This window comes from Dendrobates tinctorius, unplaced genomic scaffold, assembly GCF_039654945.1.
Source record: "Dendrobates tinctorius isolate UK_male_01 unplaced genomic scaffold, ASM3965494v1 ptg000235l, whole genome shotgun sequence".
Taxonomy (NCBI): domain Eukaryota; kingdom Metazoa; phylum Chordata; class Amphibia; order Anura; family Dendrobatidae; genus Dendrobates; species Dendrobates tinctorius.
The window spans coordinates 47728-68191 of NW_027361902.1; the positions used below are offsets into that span (position 1 = coordinate 47728).

At 50.6% G+C, this 20464-nt stretch overlaps 1 pseudogene; it reads left to right on the plus strand.

Annotated features, from left to right (window-relative positions):
• Positions 1-19820, plus strand: part of LOC141060353 (TBC1 domain family member 20-like) — a 37632-nt pseudogene extending 17812 nt beyond the window's left edge.
• Positions 19821-20464: the final 644 nt, after the last annotated feature.

Genomic DNA, 20464 nt, shown 5'->3' on the forward strand with positions numbered 1-20464 from the left:
TCAGAACATCACAAATCAAACTGTTAGCCAGTAGGCCGAAAGACCTCTATAGTGATGTAAGTCAATGACCTGTGGGGTGCGATCATCAGATGTGAGCGCACAGTGACCGTGCTTTATGCAGGAGCGCATTCAGACCAGGACAGTGGTGAAGAAATTGCTGTACCACCAGGTTGAGGATGTGAGCCATGCAAGGCACGTGTGTAAGGTTGGCCCGGCGTAGTGCCGCCACCACCGGGTTTGTACAGTTATCACACTCGGCCTTCCTTGGCTCCAGGTTTAGTGGAGACAGCCATTGCTCTACCTCGGCCTGGATAGCTGTCCACAACTCTTGATCTGTATGACTGCGATCTCCAAGGCATAATCGTTTTAACACTGCCTGATTCCGGAGAGCCCTGGCAGCGCAGTATGGAGGTCGTGGGGATTCTGTCTGCACTGTTGGAATGTGTGTCTCATTGAGGGAGGAGGTGGAGGAGGCAGAAGCACTGCAGGAACTGTTAGATACAGAGGTTTGTCCTGCAAGCCTTGGGGATTCCAAGACTTCTGGAGTAGCCTGCCCAGTCAGCAGGATGTAACACCCCTGCCCATATTTGCTCGTCCAGGTGTCGGTGGTAAAATACAACCTGGCAGACTTAGATTTTTTCAGGGAATGGGTGATGTTGGTGGCATGCTGGTGTAGTGCAGGCACAGCTTTCTTAGAGAAGTAATGGTGACTGGGCCGCTGGTACTGGGGGACTGAGGATACTTTCACACTTGCCTTTTTTTGCGCTGCATGCGCAGTGCAAACGCGCATAAAAACGTATCATGCGTTTTTTAATGCGTTTTCTTGTTTTTTGAGCATGGTTTTTGTGTTTTTTGTTTTTTTTGTGCTGACGTGCGCATAAGCATGCGCACGTCAGCGCTCCCATAGACTTTAATGGGTTTTGGGTGAATTTCGTGCGCATGCGTTTTTTTGAGACAGGTCGGACACACAAAAAATGCAACAGGATGCATTTTGTGCGCCCGGGCGCACACTACAAAAAAACGCATGTGCATACAAACGCATGACAATGCGCACCCATGTTAAGTATAAGGAAAAAAAACACATGCGCATTTATGCACAAAAACGCAGCGCAAAAAAACGCAAGTGTGAAAGTAGCCAGAGACGGCCATCAACTTTCGGAAAGTGTCTGTATCCACCAGGCGGAAAGGCAGCATTTCTGTGGCCAACAGATTGGAGATGGTGGAGCTCAAGCTTTCAGCTTTGCCACGTGTAGAAGGAAACGTTCTTTTATGTGACCACAACTGCTGGATTGAGGCCTGGCTGCAGTGCTGAGAGAGGGCAGAGTACGGAGAACAGGACAAACTGCTGGACTGAGAGGGCAGGCGGAGATGTCATGGTGGATGGAGGTTGATGTGTTGTGCTGCGTGACACACAAAAGCAGCAGTCATGTCCACTTCCATAACAGCTGACCGGCTCTCACCCGACTGTGGTGGGTAAACATTTGTAGTTTCTGCAGCCAAAGACCTGTGTGAGAAGACTTGGAATGATGACGGAGGAAGAAGAAGCAGCAGATGGGGTTGATGGGACTGCCGGTGGTTGGCAAGGCCCTCTAGTGCACATTTTAGCACAGTGAGATTACCATACTAAGGCATGTTGACTGCCCATGTGCCAGTTCATGCATGTCCAGTGGGGGAAATAAGTATTTGACCCCTTGCTGATTTTGTAAGTTTGCCCACTGACAAAGACATGAACAGTCTATAATTTAAAGGGAAGGTTAATATTAACATTGAGAGGTAGAATATCAAAAATACAATCCAAAAAATCACATTGTATAAATTCCATAAATGTATTTGCCTTTTGCAGTGAGAAATAAGTATTTGATCCCTCTGGCAAACAAGACTTAATACTTGGTGGCAAAACCCTTGTTGGCAAGCCCAGCAGTCAGACGTTATAGTAGTTGATGATGAGGTTTGCGCTCATGTCAGGAGGAATTTTGCTCCACTCCTCTTTCTTGATCATCTTAAGATTTTGAAGTTGTTGCTTGGCAACACGGAGCTTCCACTCCCTCCATAAGGTTTCTATGGGATTATGGTCTGGAGACTGGCTAGGCCACTCCATGACTTTTATGTGGCTCTTTTTGAGCCACTCCTTTGTTGCCTTGACTGTATGCTTTGGGTCATTGTCTTGCTGGAAGACCAAACCACAGCCCATTTGTAATGTCCTGGCAGAGGAAAGGAGGTTGTCACTCAGGATTTTACAGTACATGGCTTCATCCATTCTCCCATTTGATGCAGTGAAGTAGTCCTGTGCCCTTAGCAGAGATACACCCGCACAACATAATGTTTCCACCTCCATGCTTGACAGTGGGGGCATTGTTCTTTGGGTCATAGGCAGCATTTCTCTTCCGCCTAACATGGCAAGTTGAGTTAAAGCCAAAAACCTCAATTTTTGTCTCATGTGACCACAGCACCTTCTCCCAGTCACTCACAGAATCATCCAGGTGTTCATTGGCAAAATTCAGACGGGCCTGCACATGTGCCTTCTTGAGCAGGGGGACCTTGCGGGCACTGCAGGATTTTAAAGTTTTACGGCATTATGTGTTACCAGTGGTTTTCTTGGTGACTGTAGTTCCAGCTGCCTTAAGATCATTAACAAGTTCCCCCCGTGTAGTTTGTGGTTGCTCTCTCACCTTCCTCATGATCAAGGATACATCACGAGGTGAGATTTTGCATGGGGCTCCAGATCGTTGTCGACTGACAATCATTTTGTGTTTCTTCCATTTTTTTACTATTGTACAAACAGTTGTCTCCTTCTCACCCAGCTTCTTACTTATGGTTCTTTAGCCCATTCCAGCTTTGTGCAGGTCTATGATCTTGTCCCTGGCATCCATATAAAGCTCTTTGGTCTTGCCCATGTTGTAGAGGTTAGAGTCTGACTGAGTCTGTTAACAGGAGTCTTTTATAAAGGTGACTATGTGAGGCAGCTGTCTTTAATGCAGGTAGCGAGTTGATTAGGAGCGTTTAACTGGTCTGTAGGAACTAGAACTCTTAATGGTTGGTAGAGGATCGAATACTTATTTCTCACTGCAAAAAGCAAATTTATGTAATTTTTATACAATGTGATTTTCTGGATTTTATTTTTGATAATCTATCTCTCAATGTTTAAAATTAACCTTCACCTCCGCTGCTGAGCTACTCAGCTCTGTGCCTGAGGGTTCACAGCAACTGGGATCTACAACATCACACTCCTCTCCCTGAGAGTCACCCTCCTAATCTTCCTGCCCTGACACGACAGTACAATCATCATGTGTCTCTGGTATGAGTCTCATCAGGATCTCCTCCACCCCCGGTGGTAAACATCTGGTGACAAGGGTCTACATTTTGCTCGGACCCTACTGCTTCCGGCCCCAGATTCAACATGAGAAAATGTTGGTTATCAGTGCAGATGCTTTCCTCCTCTGAATTCTGTTATTCGGAGCAGACCTCTGATCTGCATGGAATAGAATGTGTGAACAGCTCTTCAGAATGGCCCATCTGAGGTTCCCCACGGTCAGTTGGGCGTTTGGAAATTTTTGAAGTGGGGGGAGGAAAAGGGTGATTGGGGTGCCACCTCTGAGGATTGTACTGTGCGTGATGTTAAGGTGGAGGAAGAGGAGGAGAGGCCACTTGATGCAGCGCTTGTCTTCCACTCAAGCACATGCTTTTTCTGAGCCTCATCTACAAGGCCGGATCGCTGTGCGGCTGCTAAAGAAAGGGAGTGGAGTAGGCCGGCCAGTAACAGATGTTGTCAGTGGTCTTTGGATGGGACGAGACAGTGTTTGTTCAGTTAAGCTTTCATTCACAGCTTACCCACATACAAGTGTAACACCAAGCCTATTCCCTTTCCATGACGACCTCGCTTTTCCCCACTCATGTTGTATGTTCCCTTGCCCTCTTGTACCCTGCTGTATCACAACCTTGGGCCCACACCTGTCAGTCACCTGTCACTAAATGAACAATCCCTATTTATTTTCTTAGTGTGCCTGAACAACACTGTTATGTCTAACAATTTTTACGTGGAAATCTGGCCTTCTGATTTCTTACTGAAGCACAGTTTTATCACAAACTATTTGGGTTAGCAAATGGGGCTTCCGGAGGCTGCCACACAGTTTTTGCACTCTCCTTGGATGCTGGAAGATCGATTTCACACAGGACAGGATCCTATCTATTTCATTGACAAGTTCACTTTCAGCACCAGTACTAGCACAGGAGTGACCTCTCTGCACAGTGACACGGAGCAAATGGCGCCACCAAAACAAGATGTCCGCTTTTTAGATGGCCAGGGACATGTGACTTCGACAGCCAATTACAGACGTTGCGCCATGACATTGTGGATGGTTTCTGTGCCCTGACTAGTTCCCGGAATCATCACATAGTTAAGGGGAAAAAAAGCTTGCACCGCTCCTGTAAACTCTTACCACGCTCGTCTAAACCCTCCACACCCCCTCTCCTAATCAAGCACGTCCCTCCGTCCCCCACGCTCATCATACAGCACCACTATCCTAGCCAAAGTAATAACCAAAGTATTAGTGGAAATGCGATGATTTACCGAACTGTGACCAAATTTTGCCAGCTTTTACTCAAAATGTTCGTGAAAGCAAACACAAATCTGCATGAGCTCCATTCATGCTGAATTTGCGAACATTTTCTGAACAGGTTTGCTCATCTCTACCCTCAACCAAGAAATTGAGCATCCACCAGCGATTCAAGCAGGACTCTCCTGCTACCCAGCAGAAACCCCACCCGGACAAAGGTTTTCAAACAGGACCCGTGATTTGCCCCATCATGGTGCTGTTACACAAGCGAGCACTTTGAATACCTAGACAAAGATTGCCTACAGGGCTGGTTCCCCATGCATGGAGCCCATCTGGTCAACGTCTGCCTAGATGAGCCATCAGGGTCTGAGGGATGCTACTCCCAGACTACTACAATTGTGGATTGAATATACCCCTGTCCACACTGTAAGGCAGATTTGGCATCCCTACACCAGCTAACCTCCATCGCCACATCCAGCCTGCTGTCAAGATCCGTGATATCCAGGGACCTCGTAACACTGGGTCTTCCGTCAGTCTGGTCAGCTGAGACATTGTCCCCCCCAGAACACCACTTACCAGGCTGCCAAGTGGCCATCTCCCAGGCTGGGGGTCAGCGCTTGGAGAATGGGCGTATTTACCCTCTATCCTCACCTACTGTAACCTTACCCATCCCTTGTCTGAGAGTCCTCGCGGGCAGAGTCCTCTCTCCTCCTGTACCAGTCGGTCACTTGTATTGTTTCATGAATATTGTACTTGTTTTTTATTATGTACACCCCTTTTCACATGTAAAGCACCATGGAATAAATTGTGTTATATTAATTTACGTGGGCAGGTTACCAGCGGATGTGTGGAAGAAGGTGCTGGAGGAGTTGTTCCATCGCTGCGGGCGGAACCATACCATTGAGTGTAAGAATCGTGGGGAAGGAGGTGTCACACGTTTGCATCCTCTGGTTCCTGGAAGCTGATGAAGGCAGAGGACGCTGTGTTAGGACGCAATGGTTACGAGTTTGGTTCTTGTCGGTTGCATGTGAAGGTTCCTGGGTCAAACCAGGCAACGGGAAGGATGTTGTCACGATGACCCATCCTGTGTGACGCGACCCACAGGCCGGTAACTGAAACTACAAGACGCGGCACGTGATACTGTCCTGTGTGACACAGCCAGCCAGCCGGTACTACAACAAGGCACGGGGAAAGGGGAAAAAGTTACAACGGTGGGCCCTGCGATAGGGAAAGGGGAAGTGGAGACCTCCTGCACGCCCCTGAGTCAGTGTCCCTAATGCTCCTAACGTTCCCTATGCCGGTTCCGCACCGGGTGCCGATCAGGAACCTGTCGCCCTAGCACACCTTACACCTATCCCTTGCTAGGGAGCTGGGTGGCGCAGGCACTGGCCCCACCGCTGTACTAATACACACTAAGGAAAAACACAAACAGGGAAACACCACTTAGCTTTACTCTGTTGCACTTGCTCCTGGCAACAGAGTCCACCACCAGAATGCAGCTCTCCTCCTGAATAGCTGCCACCAAGCTCTGTCAGAGCGACAAGGAAATCCCCTCTGACTCCTTCCACACCAGGGCTAAGACAGTGCTGCAAGGAACGCTCTCCAGCTCCTTCCTCCACCAAGGATGGTTGAAATGAACATCACCAACACTGATTGCAACACCTGTGACTCTTTTATAGCAGAGCCAGAGCAATCACACCTGCATTATAATCATGTGCACTGACTAAAGAAACCAGAGTGCAATGACGCTCACCACCAGCGGGGAGCAAATTTAGAACGAAAGACACCACAGTGCAATAATCCTAATGGCCACCGGGGCAAAAACCAAACTTAAGCACAGCTTAAGAAAAAAAAAAAGGTTACCTGTGCTTTATATCAGTCTTGATCTAGCATGGATCATGATAGATATGTAGGACCCCTCAAGAGGAACAGACCACCTTACCGGTGATCTGCATACAGAGTCCTCGTCTTAGGGCTTCCCCCATCAAGGAGTTGGCATTATCTGAAATATCATGAGAGAAGCTGGAGATGTCTGCTATGCTCATGTGCACAAGGATTGCATGAGGACTGTGGAGTTTATTCGCAAGGAAGACATGGAATATGCTTTGAGGTAACTGGATGATACAAAGTTTCATTTTCATGAAGGTGACACCTCTTACTTTTGTGTCTGTGCTGAAACAAATGCTGATGGACTATCACCAAGAAGTCAAGGTGAATCAGAAACCTATCACATCTGGCTAATTAAGATGGAGGGATGTGACGACACCGCGTTTACTCTTAATTACACCAGACAAATTATGCCTAGGGACATGAGCTATGGTTCATAGGAGCCTGAACGTTGACTTTAGTTGTAGGATGAATTAATGTTTGTTGATTAGTTGAATGCTTGCTGACTATCTATTGTATCAGCTTCTACAGCTTATCGTTCTTCTATCCTTGAGGGATAAAGGTGCAGGTTAATTGAACAATCAATATTTGTTAATATGTTGTATGCCTGCTGATTACCCATTGTACCAGTCCTGCAGCTGATTATTCTACAAAACCTTGGAGAAAATATGCAGGTTAAATGAACAGTCGAACAATGAGATAATTCCTCCTCCTACCTCCCAGAAGAATGTTGTATATAGTATAAAGTCATCAAACATCAAAACTTTCAAAATTATTAACTTTATTATATATATTTAAAAATGGAAATTAATAAAAGATAAACGCACAAAAGACAACAAACTATAGCAAATCAGTAATTATCACCCTAAAGATGTCCTAAGTAGCCCTAGCCCAGGTACTGAGATGCTTGGGGTGGAGGTCATTGGGGGTGTATGGATGTGGTCTCCACTGTGTGTTGTTTCACAGGTGTTGAGGTGCTCGTGGGTGGGGGTCATTGGGGTGTATGGATGAGGTCACCCCTGTGTGCTGTGCTGCACATGTACTGAGGTGCTCGGGGGTGGAGGTCATTGGGGGGGTATGGATGAGTGCCCCTGTGTGTTGTGCTGCACAGGTACTGAGGTGCTCGTGGGTGGGGTCATTGGGGGGTGTATGGATGAGCGCCCCTGTGTGTTGTGCTGCACAGGTACTGAGGTGCTCGGGGGTGGAGGTCATTGGGGGGTGTATGGATGAGCGCCCCTGTGTGCTGTGCTGCACAGGTACTGAGGTGCTCGGGGGAGGAGGTCATTGGGGGGTGTATGGATGAGCGCCCCTGTGTTGTGCTACACAGGTACTGAGGTGCTCGTGGGTGGGGTCATTGGGGGGATGTATGGATGAGCGCCCCTGTGTGTTGTGCTGCACAGGTACTGACGTGCTCGTGGGTGGAGGTCATTGGGGGGTGTATGGATGAGCGCCCCTGTCTGTTGTGCTGCACATGTACTGAGGTGCTCGGGGGGGGATGGCGTCATTGGGGGGGTGTATGGATGAGATCGCCCGTGTTGTGCTACACAGGTACTGAGGTGCTCGGGGGAGGAGGTCATTGGGGGGGTGTATGGATGAGCGCCCCTGTGTGTTGTGCTGCACAGGTACTGAGGTGCTCGGGGGAGGAGGTCATTGGGGGGGTGTATGGATGAGCGCCCCGGTGTGTTGTGCTGCACAGGTACTGAGGTGCTCGTGGGTGGGGTCATTGGGGGGTGTATGGTTGAGGTTGCCCCTGTGTGTTGTTTTCGGTGTGGGGGGTTATTGGGGTGAATGAATGATGACTCTTGTGCACTGGGACTATCTCTACATCACCATATATCTTGGATGATTATTTGGTCCTGACCTGTGTTGGTGCAGCCCGGGGGTCACATGACTCGTATCTCCATGTTCTGTCCTCAGATGGTGCTGATGCGCGAGTCGGAGGTCCTCCATGCAGACTGTGACATGCCCAGCGTCCATCTGCTCCTTTCACAGATCCCCTCAAAGTTCCCATATGAGACGCTGATTTCCCGCACCTACAGCTTGTTCAGGACGCTTCCCCCATCTGAACTGGAGCGGCCGACATCTCTGCAGCGGCTGAAAAGGTAGGCATGGGGATGGCGGGATGGGGCGGCCCGGGGGTTGTCGGGATGGGTGGGTGGTCTCTCCTGTTTTCCAATGACCCCACCTTACATGCAGTACAGCTAGACGTTGTGCTAATCACAAAATGTAACAGAAATACATCATGTGAAAGTCTCAGCTGCCTCAGAGCGTCTTTCCATCGAAGATAAAATATTATGTGTGTTGGGAATGACATTGGAGCTCCTGTATCACCTCTGTGCATGGTCTGATGTAAGCATGCTCGCTCTGATCCCACTCTGTGCACGGGTCTGATGTAAGCATGCTCGCTCTGATCCCTCTCTGTGCATGGTCTGATGTAAGCATGCTCTCTCTGATCCCGCTCTGTGCATGGTCTGATGTAAGAATGCTCGCTCTGATCCCGCTCTGTGCACGGGTCTGATGTAAGCATGCTCGCTCTGATCCCGCTCTGTGCACGGGTCTGATGTAAGCATGCTCGCTCTGATCCCGCTCTGTGCACGGGTTGATGTAAGCATGCTCGCTCTGATCCCTCTGTGCACGGTCTGATGTGTGCATGCTCGCTCTGATCCCGCTCTGGCATGGTCTGATGTGTGCTTGCATGCTCTGATCCCTCTCTGTGCACGGTCTGATGTGTGCTTGCACGCTCTGATCCCTCTCTGTGCACGGTCTAATGTGATTCTCGCTCTGGTCCCTCTCTTTGCACGGTCTGATGTGAGTGCTCGCTCTGATCCCTCTCTGTGCACGGGCTGATGTGATTCTCGCTCTGATCCCTCTCTGTGCACGGGCTGATGTGATGCTCGCTCTGATCCCTCTCTGTGCACGGGCTGATGTGATTCTCGCTCTGATCCCTCTCTGTGCACGGGCTGATGTGATGCTCGCTCTGATCCCTCTCTGTGCACGGGCTGATGTGATGCTCGCTCTGATCCCTCTCTGTGCACGGGCTGATGTGATGCTCGCTCTGATCCCTCTCTGTGCACGGGCTGATGTGATTCTCGCTCTGATCCCTCTCTGTGCACGGTCTGATGTGAGCGCTCGCTCTGATCCCCCTCTGTGCACAGTCTGATCTGAGCTCTCACTCTGATCCCACTCTGCATCAGCTGATGTGAGCATGCTCGCTCTAATCCCTCTCTGTGCGCGGGCTGATGTGATGCTTGCAATGATCCCGCTATGTGCATGGGCTGATGTGATTCTCGCTCTGATCCCTCTCTGTGCACGGGCTGATGTGATGCTCGCTCTGATCCCTCTCTGTGCACGGGCTGATGTGATGCTCGCTGTGATCCCTCTCTGTGCACGGGCTGATGTGATGCTCGCTCTGATCCCTCTCTGTGCACGGGCTGATGTGATGCTCGCTCTGATCCCTCTCTGTGCTCGGGCTGATGTGATGCTCTCTCTGATCCCTTTCTGTGCACGGGCTGATGTGATGCTCTCTCTGATCCCTCTCTGTTCACGGGCTGATGTGAGCATGCTCGCTGTGATCCCTCTCTGTGCACGGGCTGATGTGATGCTCTATCTGATCCCTCTCTGTGCATGGGCTGATGTGATGCTCGCTCTGATCCCTCTCTGTGCACGGGCTGATGTGATGCTCGATCTGATCCCTCTCTGTGCATGGGCTGATGTGATGCTCGCTCTGATCCCTCTCTGTGCACGGGCTGATGTGATGCTCGATCTGATCCCTCTCTGTGCATGGGCTGATGTGATTCTCGCTCTGATCCCTTTCTGTGCACAGGCTGATGTGATGCTCTCTCTGATCCCTCTCTGTTCACGGGCTGATGTGAGCATGCTCGCTCTGATCCCTCTCTGTGCATGGTCTGATGTGATTCTCGCTCTGATCCCTTTCTGTGCACAGGCTGATGTGATGCTCTCTCTGATCCCTCTCTGTTCACGGGCTGATGTGTGCATGCTCGCTCTGATCCCTCTCTGTTCACGGGCTGATGTGAGCATGCTCGCTCTGATCCCTCTCTGTGCACGGGCTGATGTGATGCTCGCTCTGATCCCTCTCTGTGCATGGGCTGATATGATGCTCGATCTGATCCCTCTCTGTGCATGGGCTGATGTGATGCTCGCTCTGATCCCTCTCTGTGCATGGGCTGATGTGATGCTCGCTCTGATCCATTTCTGTGCACGGGCTGATGTGATGCTCTCTCTGATCCCTCTCTGTGCATGGGCTGATGTGATGCTTTCTCTGATCCCTCTCTGTTCATGGGCTGATGTGATGCTCTCTCTGATCCCTCTCTGTGCATGGGCTGATGTGATGCTCGCTCTGATCCCTCTCTGTGCACGGGCTGATGTGATGCTCGATCTGATCCCTCTCTGTGCATGGGCTGATGTGATGCTCGCTCTGATCCCTTTCTGTGCACGGGCTGATGTGATACTCTCTCTGATCCCTCTCTGTTCACGGGCTGATGTGAGCATGCTCGCTCTGATCCCTCTCTGTGCACGGGCTGATGTGATGCTCGATCTGATCCCTCTCTGTGCATGGGCTGATGTGATGCTCGCTCTGATCTCTTTCTGTGCACGGGCTGATATGATGCTCTCTCTGATCCCTCTCTGTTCATGGGCTGATGTGAGCATGCTCGCTCTGATCCCTCTCTGTGCACGGGCTGATGTGATGCTCGCTCTGATACCTCTCTGTGCACGGACTGATGTGATGCTCGCTTTGATCCCTCTCTGTGCACGGGCTGATGTGATGCTCGCTCTGATCCCTCTCTGTGCACGAGCTGATGTGATGCTTGCTCTGATCGCTTTCTATGCACGGGCTGATGTGATGCTCTCTCTGATCCCTCTCTGTTCATGGGCTGATGTGAGCATGCTCGCTCTGATCCCTCTCTGTGCACGGGCTGATGTGATGCTCGCTCTGATCCCTCTCTGTGCACAGGCTGATGTGATGCTCGCTCTGATCCCTCTCTGTGCACGGGATGATGTGATGCTCGCTCTGATCCCTCTCTGTGCACGGGCTGATGTGATGCTCGATCTGATCCCTCTCTGTGCACGAGCTGATGTGATGCTCGATCTGATCCCTCTCTGTGCATGGGCTGATGTGATGCTCTCTCTGATCCCTCTCTGTTCATGGGCTGATGTGATGCTCTCTCTGATCCCTCTCTGTGCACGGGCTGATGTGATGCTCGCTCTGATCCCTCTCTGTGTATGGGCTGATGTGATGCTCGCTCTGATCCCTCTCTGTGCACGGACTGATGTGATGCTCGCTCTGATCCCTCTCTGTGCACGGGCTGATGTGATGCTCGCTCTGATCCCTCTCTGTGCACGGGCTGATGTGATGCTCGCTCTGATCCCTCTCTGTGCACGGGCTGATGTGATGCTCGTTCTGATCCCTCTCTGTGCATGGGCTGATGTGATGCTCGATCTGATCCCTCTCTGTGCATGGGCTGATGTGATGCTCGCTCTGATCCATTTCTGTGCACGGGCTGATGTGATGCTCTCTCTGATCCCTCTCTGTGCATGGGCTGATGTGATGCTCTCTCTGATCCCTCTCTGTTCATGGGCTGATGTGATGCTCTCTCTGATCACTCTCTGTGCACGGGCTGATGTGATGCTCTCTCTGATCCCTCTCTGTGCATGGGCTGATGTGATGCTCGCTCTGATCCCTCTCTGTGCACAGGCTGATGTGATGCTCGATCTGATCCCTCTCTGTGCATGGGCTGATGTGATGCTCGCTCTGATCCCTTTCTGTGCACGGGCTGATGTGATACTCTCTCTGATCCCTCTCTGTTCACGGGCTGATGTGAGCATGCTCGCTCTGATCCCTCTCTGTGCACGGGCTGATGTGATGCTCGATCTGATCCCTCTCTGTGCATGGGCTGATGTGATGCTCGCTCTGATCCATTTCTGTGCACGGGCTGATGTGATGCTCTCTCTGATCCCTCTCTGTTCATGGGCTGATGTGAGCATGCTCGCTCTGATCCCTCTCTGTGCAAGGGCTGATGTGATGCTCGCTCTGATCCCTCTCTGTGCACGGACTGATGTGATGCTCGCTTTGATCCCTCTCTGTGCACGGACTGATGTGGTGCTCGCTCTGATCCCTCTCTGTGCACGGGCTGATGTGATGCTTGCTCTGATCGCTTTCTATGCACGGGCTGATGTGATGCTCTCTCTGATCCCTCTCTGTGCACGGGCTGATGTGATGCTCGCTCTGATCCCTCTCTGTGCACGGGCTGATGTGATGCTCGCTCTGATCCCTCTCTGTTCATGGGCTGATGTGATGCTCTCTCTGATCCCTCTCTGTTCATGGGCTGATGTGAGCATGCTCGCTCTGATCCCTCTCTGTGCACGGGCTGATGTGATGCTCGCTCTGATCCCTCTCTGTGCACGGGCTGATGTGATGCTTGCTCTGATCGCTTTCTATGCACGGGCTGATGTGATGCTCTCTCTGATCCCTCTCTGTGCACGAGCTGATGTGATGCTCGCTCTGATCCCTCTCTGTGCACGAGCTGATGTGATGCTCGATCTGATCCCTCTCTGTGCATGGGCTGATGTGATGCTCTCTCTGATCCCTCTCTGTACATGGGCTGATGTGATGCTCTCTCTGATCCCTCTCTGTTCATGGGCTGATGTGAGCATGCTCGCTCTGATCCCTCTCTGTGCACGGGCTGATGTGATGCTCGCTCTGATCCCTCTCTGTGCACGGGCTGATGTGATGCTCGCTCTGATCCCTCTCTGTGCACGGGCTGATGTGATGCTCGATCTGATCCCTCTCTGTTCATGGGCTGATGTGATGCTCTCTATGATCCCTCTCTGTGCACGGGCTGATGTGATGCTCGCTCTGATCCCTCTCTGTGCACGGGCTGATGTGATGCTCGATCTGATCCCTCTCTGTGCACGAGCTGATGTGATGCTCGATCTGATCCCTCTCTGTTCATGGGCTGATGTGATGCTCTCTATGATCCCTCTCTGTGCACGGGCTGATGTGATGCTCGATCTGATCCCTCTCTGTGCACGAGCTGATGTGATGCTCGATCTGATCCCTCTCTGTGCACGAGCTGATGTGATGCTCGATCTGATCCCTCTCTGTGCACGGGCTGATGTGATGCTCGCTCTGATCCCTTTCTGTGCACGGGCTGATGTGATGCTCTCTCTGATCCCTCTCTGTTCATGGGCTGATGTGATGCTCGATCTGATCCCTCTCTGTGCACGGGCTGATGTGATGCTCGCTCTGATCCCTTTCTGTGCACGGGCTGATGTGATGCTCTCTCTGATCCCTCTCTGTTCATGGGCTGATGTGATGCTCGATCTGATCCCTCTCTGTGCACGAGCTGATGTGATGCTCGATCTGATCCTTCTCTGTGCACGGACTGATGTGATGCTCGATCTGATCCCTCTCTGTGCACGAGCTGATGTGATGCTCGATCTGATCCTTCTCTGTGCACGGACTGATGTGATGCTCGCTCTGATCCCTCTCTGTGTACGGGCTGATGTGATGCTCGCTCTGATCCCTCTCTATGTACGGGCTGATGTGATACTCGCTCTGATCCCTCTCTGTGCACAGACTGATGTGATCCTCGATCTGATCCCTTTCTGTGCACGGGCTGATGTGATGCTCGCTCTGATCCCTCTCTGTGCACGGGCTGATGTGATGCTCGCTCTGATCCCTCTCTGTGTACGGGCTGATGTGATGCTCGCTCTGATCCCTCTCTGTGCACGGACTGATGTGATGCTCTCTCTGATCCCTCTCTGTGCACGGGCTGATGTGATGCTCTCTCTGATCCCTTTCTGTGCACGGGCTGATGTGATGCTCGCTCTGATCCCTCTCTGTGTACGGGCTGATGTGATGCTCGCTCTGATCCCTCTCTATGTACGGGCTGATGTGATACTCGCTCTGATCCCTCTCTGTGCACAGACTGATGTGATCCTCGATCTGATCCCTTTCTGTGCACGGGCTGATGTGATGCTCGCTCTGATCCCTCTCTGTGCACGGGCTGATGTGATGCTCGCTCTGATCCCTCTCTGTGTACGGGCTGATGTGATGCTCGCTCTGATCCCTCTCTGTGCACGGACTGATGTGATGCTCGCTCTGATCCCTCTCTGTGCACGGGCTGATGTGATGCTCGCTCTGATCCCTCTCTGTGTACGGGCTGATGTGATGCTCGCTCTGATCCCTCTCTGTGCACGGACTGATGTGATGCTCGCTCTGATCCCTCTCTGTGCACGGGCTGATGTGATGCTCGCTCTGATCCCTCTCTGTGCACGGACTGATCCCTCTCTGTGCATGGGCTGATGTGATGCTCGCTCTGATCGCTTTCTATGCACGGGCTGATGTGATGCTCGCTCTGATCCCTCTCTGTGCATAGACTGAGTTGATCCCTTTCTGTATATTTTGGGGTTCAGATTCAGCCCTTTTCATCATCTCCTCCTGTCATGTTTTTCAGTATCTCCGCGGCGTCCTTCCGCTCCCTGACGATCTCCAGCTCCCGGCAGCGGCCGGACTTTGTGCTTCGTCAGCAGCTGATCCAGCCGTCTGATATGCTGCCTGCTCGGTCTCAGAACACCCTGTTAAAGCTGGCGGTGTGGGGGGATCTCTGCTTCCTTGGGGGCTGCAGCTCTCGCTGTGACTCAGACCGCCCTGGAGTGGGGACCAGATTTATTGCTGGGACTTTTCTGAGACTCCAGGACAAGAATCAATGAGAAGATACAGTGGGTAGAGAGGGGCACGAAAATGAAAGTGGGGCTGTGGGGGCAGAAAGTAAGAGAGCGGGCCTTCGGGGACCTGGAGTGCAGAGGGGTGCTGTCGGGGACCTGGAGAGAGCAGGAGGGCCGTCAGGGACCAGAAGTGAGGAGTAATTGACCGATGGGGACCTACAGTGAGAGAGCCCGCCTTCGGGGATGTGGAGTGAGGAGGGAGGCCCACGGGGACCTGGAGTGAGGAATGGGCCCCACAGGGACCTGGAGTGAGGAGGGGGGCCATTGGGGACCAGGAGTGAGGGGAAATGGACCGATGGGGACCTATAGTGATGGAGCCGGCTTCGGGGACCTGGAATGAAGATGGTGCCCACGAGTACCTGGAGTGAGGAGGGGGGCCCCACGGGAACCTGGAGTGAGGAGTGGGGCCGTCGGGGACCAGGAGTGAGGAGAAATGGACCGATGGGGACCTAGAGAAAAAGAACCGGGTTTCAGGGACCTGGAGTGAGGGGGGGGCGACCGATGGCAGAGAGTAAGAGGGCGCCAGTGGGGCCATAGAGTGAAAGATGGGGATGAAGTGTGAAGAGGGGGAATGTGTGGGGGACCAACGGAGGAGGGGAACAGTGAGAGAAACTGTTGAAAGCCAGCACTGGGGGAAGGAGAGAGGGAGCAAGGGCGGGTGTAGTCTGGGGTCACATGACCAAGTAGTATTTCTGTTTTTTTGTAAATATTTTCTGTCCGCTGTTACAACCTCGTTAATCGCTCATCACGGCAGTGTGGTCATGGGAGCAAAAGTTTGATTCTTATTGTCAGGAAGCGGCGGTCTTGTAGCGGTGCGGTGTGGTTTTATGGCGCTCTTGTAGTGATGTGATGGTGAGGATGTGAGCTCTCAAATGGACCCAGGAGAATCATTGGATGTCATTTATCTCCACTTCTCTAAAGCATGTGACTCTGCCCCACATAAAAGATTGGTCAGTAAGAGGAGAAAGCTTGGGCTAGGGGAAAATGTGTGTAGATGGTAGGTAGCTGGCTTAGTGATAGAAGGCAAAGAGTGGTTATTAATGGGGCATCCTCAGATTGGGCCAAGGTCACTAGTGGGGGACCACAGGGGTCTGTATTGGGCCCCCTACTATGTAATATATTTATTAATGATCTAGTGGATGGCTGACACAGTAAAATATCAGTATTTGTAGATGATACAAAACTATGTAAGGTAGTTAACACAAAGGAGGACAGTTTGCAACTACAGACAGATTTGAGTAAACTGGAGAATTGGGCTGAAAAATGGCAAATGAGGTTTAACACAGATAAGTGTAAGGTTCTGCACATGGGAAGGAGAAACAGAGGCTACAATTACTGACTAAATGGGAAACTGCTGGGGAAATCAGACATGGAAAAAGACTTAGGCATCTTAGTCAATAAGAAGCTAAATTGGAGTGCCCAGTGTCAGGCAGCTGCCACCAAAGCAAATAGGGTCATGGGATGCATTAGAAGAGGTCTGGGGACACGAGATGAAAACATAATTCTCCCTCTGTACAAATCACTCGTCAGACCACACTTGGAGTATTGTGTGCAATTTTGGATGCCGGTGCTCAAGAAAGACATTACTGAACTTGAAAGGGTAAATGGAGTTGGTTCACTACAATACCCAGAAAGGTTATCAAAATTAGGTCTATTTACTCTAGAAAAGAGAAGACTTAGGGGAGACCTAATATATATGTACAAGTATCTCAGAGGGCAATACAGAGATCTCTCCAATGAACTGTTTGTACCAAGGACTGTGATGAGAACAAGGGGGCATTCTCTTCGTTTGGAGGAAAGACAATTTCTGCACCAGCATAGAAGAGGGTTCTTCACGGTAAGAGCAGTGAGGCTCTGGAATTCTCTTCCTGAGGAAGTGGTGATGGCCAACTCACTGAATGAATGTAAGAAAGGAATGGAGGCTTTTCTTGTGAGTAACAGTATAGAAGGTTACGAATAACAGAATATTATAGGTAGATGGTTGACCCAGCTTAGGGGAAGGAATTTTTTTCCCTATGGAGAAAATTGTCTTCTACTCTGTGGGCTCTTTGCCTTCCCCAGGATCAACAATGCAGAACAGCTGCACTAAAAATAGGCTGAACTAGATGGACATAAGGTCTTCCTTCAGCCTTCAAAACTATGTTACTATGTTACTCTTGCAGAGGTACGGCATGGCACGCTTGGTGCAGTGTTCTTATAGTGGTGCGGTGTGATGCTGTGGTGCTCTTGTAGCAGTGAGTGCACTGTCACGGTGCGGTGCTCTTGTAGCAGGCGCTGTTGCACTCTTGGTGCGGTGCTCTTATAGTGGTGCGGTGTGATGGTGGGACACTCTTGTAGCAGTGAGTGCACTGTCACGGTGCGGTGCTCTTGTAGCAGGCGCTGTTGCACTCTTGGTGCGGTGCTCTTATAGTGGTGCGGTGTGATGGTGGGACACTCTTGTAGCAGTTGTCATGGATATGACCCACACAACTTTTGTTTCCACTTTCAGTTCCAGTTATGAACTTGCAGCTCTCTGGCGCCCCCTTATCCTCAGGTCAGTCAGGGAACTGCACTTAGGATAAGTAGTTGCCAGAAAGGCTGCCTTGTCATGTACTGGCTATCGGGCACTCTGCAGTGAGGGTGGTGTGTGTATCACCAGTCCCAGGCAGGGAATATACACATAAACCCCCAATCCGTCACTGCCAGGGTTCCCCAATACCCCCAAGTCGCTATGCTGCCACCAGTTCTTCGTTTGATACTAAAGCCTATATCGGGTCAGGAACCCACCCACCGGTAGCATGATTTGGCGTGGAGTACGGGTCGGTTCGGTCATAGAGCAAGGAAAACTAAACTAGTAAATTTATAAGTTTACTCCAGAAAATATAGGCAGTGTTTACAAAAATGCAAAAGATATTACAAAAAGAGACAAAATACAATATGTACAGACGGTTACAATTAAAAGGGATTAAAAGAAGAAGCTTACTCTCTGTCACAGGTATGACGTGTAGATAAGGGGAGGGGAGTTCCCAAAGAAGAGATTCAGTCCACAGCATGGATGCTAGTTGTCTTCCCACAGGTTCTGAACACCCTCAAAGTGGCTGTTCCTGTTCTATGGTTTCCCCATAAATTTAGGAACTCCCACCTTTGTTGACCTCACATATGGGCTGTTCCCGGGAGGACGTCCTATTTTGAAAAGGTATTAACAGCTTCTCCTTGCCATATCTTTGGCTGCGAAGCTCACAGGGTGACGGCATAGGCATTATATTTTCCCCTACGAATTTACCTTTGAGACTGAACACAGCGTGTCTGCGTGTTACTGGGGGGCAGAAACTATTTCCCTGGTTTCTGATAGCTCTAGAGGCTGCAAAACGCAAGGAACACCACCATCTAGTGAGCAGAAAAGGTAGCGTGGGGAACCGCACCATCTATTGAGCGGAGGAATGAGCATGACAACGGCACCATCTAGTGAGCAGAGAAGGGAGCATGGGAACTGCACCATCTAGTGAGCAGAAAAGGGCACATGGGAACAGCACCATCTAGTGAGCAGAGAAGGGAGCACGGGAACAGCATCATCGAGTGAGCAGAAAAGGGAGCACAGGAACAGCACCATCTAGTGAGCAGAGAAATGGGCATGGGAACAACACCATCTAGGGAGCAGATAAGGGAGCACGGGAACAGCATCATCTAGTGAGCAGAAAAGAGCACGGGAACAGCACCATCTAGTGAGCAGAAAAGAGCACGGGAACAGCGCCATCTAGTGAGCAGAGAAATGAGCATGGGAACAACACCATCTAGTGAGCAGAAAAGGGAGCATGGGAACAGCACCATCTAGTGAGCAGAAAATAGCACGGGAACAGCACCATTTAGTGAGCAGAAAAGGGAGCACAGGAACAGCACCATGTAGTGAGAAGAATTGGGAGCAGGAGAACAGCACCATCTACTGAAAGAAAAAGGGAGCACGGGAACAGCACCATCTACTGAGCAGAGAAGGGAGCATGGAAAACTGCACTGTAGTGAAATATGTATATGTATGGATGTATGACCGGCAGTGGATTAACATCTGTCCTTAGACTGCAGCTCTCCCAAAGGAGATTGCATATGTTTCCAGGATGCAGCTCTTCACAAAGGTCACAACATACAGTATGCTATCCTGAGAAAGGCTCCTGTCTCCAGCCTCTTCAGGGGCTTCCTGAGAGCACACAGAATTGGAAACATTTCAAACCTTCTGACTCTTTTGAAGAGAGGTGCCAAGTGTGATACTATCTATCTATGAGAAAGATCACCCAAATAGTGTTCCGAGAAAAATAATGTATTCATGGGTAAATAGCCATAATCCAGTCACAAACCAAGGATTAGAATATTAACATGAGAGGCTGGTCTAGAAATCTGATCTCCAGAGTAAATCTATAAATTAGGCCTGTACACAAAAATGATGTTCACAGTGAGGGGCAGCCTAGCTGGTGTGCTCCATTTCATATCCCCACTCCCTCAGGGACAGAATACCAGACTGCAGAGTCCGATAGTTCTGTAAGTTTCTCCCTTTTGTTTTATCACTGTTTTGCATATTTGTATGTCACTTTTTAGTTCCATATTTTTATATCTTTTTATTGTAAGCACTGTACCTTTTTATATTAAAGCTTAAAACTTTGATAAGTCTGAACCTTGTTGCTCTAAAGAATCCATAGCCTTAGAGTGTGTGCTCCTGGTGATTGGCGGATAGTAGTGGTATTTCCGGGGCTCATCACCCATGTGTTCGGTGAGTGGTGGCAGCGTGTATGAGCGGGGTGTGTGGTCTGTGTCAGGGTGTGATTTATGCTCACACTGCGGCATAGGACAGAGGTGGAATGCTGGACTGAGTGAGAGGAGATAGACTCGCATCATCTAGTGAGCAGAGGAGAGAACACGGGTACAGCACCATCTAGTGAGCAGAGAAGGGAGCACAGAAACAGCACCATCTAGTGAGCAGTGTGGGGAGCGTGGGGAATCTCCCCTTCTATTGAGCAGACAAGGGAGGGTGAGGAAGAGCATCATCTAATGAGCAGGGTAGGGAGCTCGGGGAACGGCACCATCTATTGAGAGGTAAAGGGAGCACAGGAACAGCACCATCTAATGGGCAGAGAAGAGAGCAGGGAAGGGAGCACGCGAAGAGCACCATCTAGTGAGAGGAGAAGGAAGCACAGGAACAGTACCATCTAGTGAGCAGTGTGGGGAGCATGAGGAACTGCCCCTTCTAGTGAGCAATGAAGGGAGCACGGAAATAGCACCATCTAGTGAGCAGAGAAGGGAGCACGGAAACA